This window comes from Ranitomeya imitator, chromosome 8, assembly GCF_032444005.1.
Source record: "Ranitomeya imitator isolate aRanImi1 chromosome 8, aRanImi1.pri, whole genome shotgun sequence".
In the NCBI taxonomy this organism is placed as follows: domain Eukaryota; kingdom Metazoa; phylum Chordata; class Amphibia; order Anura; family Dendrobatidae; genus Ranitomeya; species Ranitomeya imitator.
Window position 1 is genome coordinate 179,697,174 of NC_091289.1, and position 7,795 is coordinate 179,704,968.

At 47.6% G+C, this 7,795-nt stretch overlaps 1 protein-coding gene across 2 annotated transcripts in view; it reads right to left on the reverse strand.

Annotated features, from left to right (window-relative positions):
- Nucleotides 1-6,779, reverse strand: part of GPBP1L1 (GC-rich promoter binding protein 1 like 1) — a 45,394-nt gene extending 38,615 nt beyond the window's left edge. Inside the window, exon 1 of one of the 2 annotated variants that reach the window (XM_069738024.1) lies at nt 6,636-6,779. The gene's annotated coding sequence lies outside the window, so the exon portion shown is untranslated. The remainder of the gene's footprint in view (nt 1-6,635) is intronic. The other variant, XM_069738023.1, reaches the window with a different exon arrangement.
- Between the last annotated feature and the right edge of the window lie 1,016 nt (nt 6,780-7,795).

The following is a 7,795-nucleotide window of genomic DNA, read 5'->3' on the forward strand; positions in this document are numbered from 1 at the left end:
CTGCGGCACAAACGCAGGTTTTGCTGCGTTTTCCTGCAGTTTTGGCATGCGACATTTGTCTCTTGTGCACGCTGATAAAGTTTAGTGGGAAAAAAAAAAAAACTATTTAATCAGATTTTGGCACAAAAAAAAAAAAAAGCTTCAAATTCAGCTACCTGCATTGTCTGGTTCGGATTTTCAGCACTCATTACTTTCAATGGGTGTAAAATGCAGAAAAACGATGAAAGTAGTGAAATGCTCTATTGTGCAAAAACCATGCAAACCACAAAATACTGATGACAAAAAAACCAAGGGGTGTGCACAAGATTTTTAAAATCTTTTAGGATTTGCTGGCAATGCAAAACGCAGCTGAAAATGTTTAGTTAAAAAAAATGAACTAAAAGTGCTGAAAAAAAAAAAACACCCAGTGTGAACATAGCCTAAGGCTGTGTGCACATATTTCATTTTTTTCAGTGCAGATTTGTCACAAAACCTGAAAGGTTTCCTAGTCCTAGCAAAGTGAATGCGAATCCTGAAGTCTTAAGGCCCCGTCACACATAGCGAGATCGCTGCTGAGTCACAAGTTTTGTGACGCAACAGCGATCTCAGTAGCGATCTCGCTATGTGTGACACGTACCAGCGATCAGGCCCCTGCTGTGAGATCGCTGGTCGTGTCGGAATGGCCTGGGCCATTTTTTGATCGTTGAGGTCCCGCTGACATCGCTGAATCGGCGTGTGTGACGCCGATTCAGCGATGTCTTCACTGGTAACCAGGGTAAACATCGGGTAACTAAGCGCAGGGCCGCGCTTAGTAACCCGATGTTTACCCTGGTTACCATCCTAAAAGTAAAAAAAACAAACAGTACATACTTACCTACCGCTGTCTGTCCCCGGCGCTGTGCTCTGCTCTCCTCCTGCACTGGCTGTGAGCGTCGGTCAGCCGGAAAGCAGAGCGGTGTCGTCACCGCTCTGCTTTCCGGCCGCTGGGCTCACACAGACAGTACAGGAGGAGTGCAGAGCACAGCGCCGGGGACAGACAGCGGTAGGCAAGTATGTACTGTTTGTTTTTTTTACCTTAACGATGGTAACCAGGGTAAACATCGGGTTACTAAGCGCGGCCCTGCGCTTAGTTACTCGATGTTTACCCTGGTTACCGGCATCGTTGGTCGCTGGAGAGCTGTCTGTGTGACAGCTCTCCAGCGACGCTGCAGCGATCCGCATCGTTGTCGGTATCGCTGCAGCGTCGCTATGTGTGACGGGGCCCTTATGCACGTTGCTTATTTGTGACTTGCAGATTTGCATATGCAGCATGTCAATGCTTTCAGCGCTTTTGCTGCAGATTTAATCAATACCAATGAGTCGGGGAAAAGCTGCAACAAAAATGCAAGAAAAAAAAAAGCCAGGAAAAATGCGTATTTTTGCTGCTATGTTTTTTATGTCAAGAGATGCACAAATGGAGCAGAAATCTCTGCACCAAATACTTACCATGTGCACAAGCTGGAGAGATCTCTAGATTGAGTAGTCTCAGTTCTCCTACGTTTTTCCGATGCAGCAGAGGCAAGGTTGTCTGCTAGCTGCATGGGAGAGCGCACAGATCACACCGCTGGACTGCAATGTCAATCTTCAGGTGCAGACCCCCCTTACAAGAAGCCGGGAAGACTGGGGAGTAGTGCGCTTTTGAAGGAAGACGATGACATTAGAGATGAACAGTCCCATGGAAGCTCGGGTTCCTCAGAACTTTAGTCCAAAGTTCGGTTCTGGTACCAGAACCCCATAGAAGTCAATGGGGTCCCAAACTTTGTGTTGGAAAATTCTCTCTTCCCAAAACTTCGAATACTAAAACAGACTTCCAGGAGAAGTTTGTGTTCGGAGTTGATCACTAGTGATGAGCAAATGTGCTTGGATAACGTGTTTTCTGAGCATGCTCGGGTGTTTTCTGAGTATCTTGAGCGTGCTCAAATAATATCTTGCAGCTAACGGCTACAAAACATACAGCCGCAGGGAGTTGAATATATTGTCCAAGCATGTTTCCTCATCACTATTCAGCACCAAACCAGTACTAACCCCGAGCTTTGCAGTTCGGGTTTTCTCATCTCTAGAGAGCACCCATTTATCATAATTGGGAAGGATGAGGCACACATGCTCTGTTTGCATCATATTTATGGTTTCCGATGGATGCCATAGAGATGGGTGTATCCGGCCCCCCCCCCCCCCCCCCCCATCATACGGAATATTGTAGAGTACCATCGTAAATGCTAAATTTGTTGATAGTGTTGCACTCGGGGCTTTCTTGGTAGTCAAGCAAAACCTAAACAGCAAAAGGAACTTAAAGTGAATCTGTCAGTAGCACCAACCCGCCCAATTCATTTAAATGGATATGTAGGACATAGGAAGCTGAATAAACTGATACCTGCGATCTCATGTCTTATGACACAAATCCACGGTTTTCTTAATATGTAAATGAGCTGTTAAGATCTATGGGCTGGGCATAGAACTCCATGAGAAATCTGCCTCCAGAACTTATTGTAAAAGCAGTGAGAGCCATGTAATGACTGACAGTCTGCTCTCGTGATCTACATGTCTTAGGAGGGTTGACTCTACTGACCTTTAAAGAGCTGGTGTCCAATCTTCTATAATGATTCATCATTGTGCAGCAAAGAGTTCAACAAACTTTTCACAGCAGTTATTGCTACAATGCATCAGTCTGGTGACCGTCAAGAAAAAAACAGCAGCACAAATCTTGCTGTCCTACGTTCGTCATAATGCATCAGTGTAGGTCAAATGTATCGGTCTGAAGCCCAATAAGTCTGGCTGACAAAAGACAGCCTTGAATGGCTAATTAAACAGAAGGAAACGGAGATGTGTGAAGGATTCAATGACAAGTGACACAATGACACTTGGAAGTATTATTGGAAAAAAAGCAGCATGCTACTCATGTTCACAGCAGACTGATTTTCCAAGAACTCAGCTTGTGGTCAGTGAATAAGGTTATCCTTGTTTACATCTAGAAGCTGAGAAATTCTTCTTGCATGTGAGAATTTCCTAGAACTTAACAATCTGAGGCCAGTTTCACACGTCCAATGTTCACGGTCTGAGTAAAGGACTGATGTCTGGACCAGTCGTGGGTCTCCGGACCTAAACTTGACAGGTTTCACTACACTGCAGGTTTATGAGTGAAAGAGGTGCAAAATCGGCTTGAGGTCAAATTCAGATAAGGCATATAAAAAAATCAATGTGCCAGTCATTCTGTCAGACTATATCACAGACGGGGGCAGAGGCTGCACTATTCTGGTCAGTAAAATGGACTGCATGGTTCGTCTGAAAAATGGTTTGCTTTAATATTGATCACTGTGCTGCCCATACATCGAAAGGAGCCTGTCTGAACAAAGCCTAAGCTACCCCGAGACTCAAGTGCATCAGCGGCACAAATCTCTCCTGTCCTGACATCACACAGGGAATCTGTTTTATACCTTTCCAAACTACTATCTCCGCAACCTGCTCTTATTGCAGCCAGATGCTGCAGCCTACGACCAACTGACCCTACTCCTGGCTGACAAACAGCGGCAGGTTACTGATTGACTCGCTGGGTGACATCAAAGACACAAACTGTCACTGCATGCTGTATAAAAGTGAACCTTGGTGTTTATCAAATGTTAGCAGTACATGTCTGCTATATATAATATATACAGATACAGTATATCACAAAGCTATGCAATACTAGAACACAAGGCCATCAGCTTGAAAGAAGCGCTCACCATTGAAGATTACAACAAATATCACCCCTCCGCCCTCCCTAACAAGGGAGAGTCATGACAGCAATGCCTGCAGAGCAGACAGGAGCGGCTGCGCACAGCAGATAACGTCTCCTACGCCCTCTGTCCAGGCCTCAGACAGCAGGTGGAACTAATAGGAAGTGACCAAAACCTGCAGACACACAACAATAGAGAAACGGACACAGATTTCCTGAGCTGAGGGAACCCGTCTCATCGCTCTTATATAACTGTCAGCTCTGCAGGTCAGGCTCTGGCCTCGTAAAACACAAGTAGTATGTCATGATATTCTTGAGATCGCGTCAGGTGATGCAGGACAGTGCGTCAGGTGATGCAGGACAGTGCATCACAACAGTTCACTGGAGACTAAGGGTACCGTCACACAGTGGCATTTTGATCGCTACGACGGCACGATTCGTGACGTTCCAGCGATATATCCGTGACGTTCCAGCGATCGCGCTGTGTCTGACACGCTCCTGCGATCAGGGACCCCGCTGAGAATCGTACGTCGTAGCAGATTGTTTGAAACTTTCTTTCGTCGTCTAGTGTCCCGCTGTGGCGGCATGATCGCATGGTGTAACAAAGGTGTGCACGATATTGTATACGATGTGCGTATAGTAACCAACGGCTTCTACATCGCACATACGTCATGAAATTATCGCTCCAGCGTCGTACATTGCAAAGTGTGACAGCAGTCTACGACGCTGGAGCGATATTGTTACGATGCTGGAGCGTCACGGATTGTGCCGTCGTAGCGATCAAAATGCCACTGTGTGACGGTACCCTAAAACCAGCACAGATTTCTGCTGTAAGCTTTAACAAATCGGTCTAATCGGGCAGGTACACAACCAATTTAGTCTAATTGAGATTCCCATTTTTAGATAACGGGAAGCAAACTTATTCGGACCCTCAGCGATCAGGTCTAAACTGAAACAGCAAGTGCGACTGCCGTGCAACGAGGCCGCCCGAAAAATGGAGAAGTACATGGTGCTGGCTAAAAGGGTATTCCCAAAATTACACTCTAAGGAATTACTGATCGCTGGGGATCTGACCGCTGGGACCCCCCAGATTTTGGGACTCTTGTTCCAAGGAACTGCAGTGCCCCACCTTGAATGGATCGGAGGTGCGCATGTCAGAAACAATTGTCAGTTTGAAACATATAGGAAAAAATCGCTCATTTTTATAGGACTGAGAATATTATTATTATTATTATGATTATTATTATTATAGCGCCATTTATTCCATGGCGCTTTACATGTGAGGAGGGGTGTATATAATAAAAACAAGTACAATAATCTTGAATAATACAGGTCACATCTGGTATAGGAGGAGAGAGGACCCTGCCTGCGAGGGCTCACAATCTACAAGGGATGGGTGAGGATACAGTAGGTGAGGGTAGAGCTGGTCATGCAGTGGTTTGGGGCGATCGGTGGTTACTGCAGGTTGTAGGCTTGTTGGAAGAGGTGGGTCTTCAGGTTCTTTTTGAAGGTTTCGATGGTAGGTGAGAGTCTGATGTGTTGGGGTAGAGAGTTCCAGAGTAGGGGTGATGTGCGGGAGAAATCTTGTATACGATGGTGGGAAGAGGAGATAAGAGGGGAATAGAGAAGGAGGTTGCGTGTAGGTAAGTACCGGGAGTACCTGTTTTATCCAAGTCTACAAATAAAGGTTTTGCATTTTGAAATCCCTACCTCAACCTCTGCTCCATTAATAGTAATGCACAGCACTCTGCTATTTCGGGGAGTCCCAGAGATTTCCCCTCTCACCGATCACAGGGAGGCCCAACCGCTTGACCACCATTCAAGATGAGGAACTAACATCCCATCCTCAGAATTGCTAAACGACCCCCCGACCCCAACAGTCAGACCTCCACCGAACAATATGACAAGATTTGGGGAATAAACCCACAAGAGATGATCTTTGCTGCTGCTCTCCAGATTACCGATAACGACAGCAAGCAGAGATCTTGACCAAGGTGAGGGATCGCTACAAAGTCCATTTACAAAGTTGCAGAACTTTTCATTGTACATTTGTGAAGCTTTATTTACAGAATGCAGATGACACACGAGGGATCGGTCAGTTCTATATGATCGTCCCCTTTATGGAGGTAATACAATCTTATGAGTGTATTTATACACAACCCGCCGCACACATCACTAATTAAAGGGGTTTTCCAGGGGAGAAGAAAAAAAGAAAGTGGAGTTGGGTCTTACTTGCAGGGAATCATGTAAACAAAATGGAAAAAAAAAAAAAAAAGTAAAAAGTCTCCTTGCACTACTACATTGTAGCGAACAGTCAGCTGTGCGATCCCGCAGCTGTTAGACGTGTTTGATCTTCTGTACTTATATAAAAGTGCAGAATCTTTCTCATAACCTTTGCATGTCAGTTTCTCAGCGTTTCAGATCTCCACATACTGTCAGTGAATGAAAAGATCCCATCCACAAATACGGAAGTTTGCGGTGACAGTAAACAAAAAACACCTCGGTCTCCTGCCCTGGAACATTGCAGCATCTCTATTCACATCCAGCAAGCAGAGGAGTGGAAACTGGACAACAAGTTGCACTTTCCTGCTGGGATATTGGACTGGAAGCTCAGAGGGCAAGAGCAGTCACGTGACGTGGTGTGCTGCCATCAGGGGCCACTCTATGTACCACCTGTACACATGGCTCCTGTGTGACGTCACAGCACGGGGTATACACCGCAGGCGGCCTGGCTATGGGAGCATGCATGTATACACAGGCCTCACCGAGGGGCCACAGAGCAAGGGCCCCCGTACACAGGCAGAGGACGGCTGCACTACTACAACTTGCACCATGTGACCGCCCCTAGACAGGAGCCCACTCACACTCACACAGGCCCCAGCGGCGCCCGTCCCCGCCACAGACTCACCCGTTATCGCGCTCACTCTCCGGGCCTCTATCACACCGGGGACCGCCGCTCTCCCTCTAACAGCCGCTGCCCTCTTCCTGCTCCTCACAAACCATAACAAAGCGCGCACCAAAATGGCGTCCCCTGGAACCACACCATAGAGACGGCCCCTGGGTGTAGAGTGACTGGGGACACGCCTCTCTGTTACTGTCTGCACGCACAGCGCCACCTGCTGGAACCTGGCGGAAGATGCGGGCGCTGAATTTCAGTGACGTCACCTGATTACGCCATGTTACGACTGGCAGCCGACACGTCACGACGAGTCACCTGTGTGCTCACATTACACGGGGCTTTATGTATAACAAGATGGGTAAGGGTACCGTCACACAGTGGCACTTTGATCGCTAGGACGGCACAATCCGTGACGTTCCAGCGATATCGTTATGATCTCGCTGTGTCTGACACGCTACTGCGATCAGGGACCCCGCTGAGAATCGTACGTCGTAGCAGATCATCTGAAACTTTATTTCATCGCTGAATCTCCCGCTGACATCGCTGAATCGGCGTGTGTGACGCTGATTCAGCGATGTCTTCACTGGTAACCAGGGTAAACATCGGGTTACTAAGCGCAGGGCCGCGCTTAGTAACCCGATGTTTACCCTGGTTACCAGCGTAAACGTAAAAAAAAACAAACACTGCATACTTACCTTCAGCTGTCTGTCCCCAGCGCTGTGCTTCTCTGCACTCGTCCTGCATCCTGTGTCACCGCCGGCCAGCCAGAAAGCACAGCGGTGACGTCACCGCTCTGCTTTACGGCTGACCGGCGCTGACAGTGCAGAGGAGAGCACAGCGCCGGAGGACAGACACGGAATAAAGTATGTAATGTTTGTTTTTTTTACGTTTACGCTGGTAACCAGGGTAAACATCGGGTTACTAAGCGCGGCCCTGCGCTTAGTAACCCGATGTTTACCCTGGTTACCAGGGGACTTCGGGATCGTTGGTCGCTGGAGAGCTGTCTGCGTGACAGCTCTCCAGCGACGCTGCAGCAATCGACATCGTCATATCGCTGCAGCGTCGTTTCAGTGTGACAGTACCCTTAGATACAGCGACTTAGATGCAGGGGCTGCAATCGCACTAGGCCCTGGAGCCTAGGGGGCCCAAGAGTCTATGTGGCCTATGTG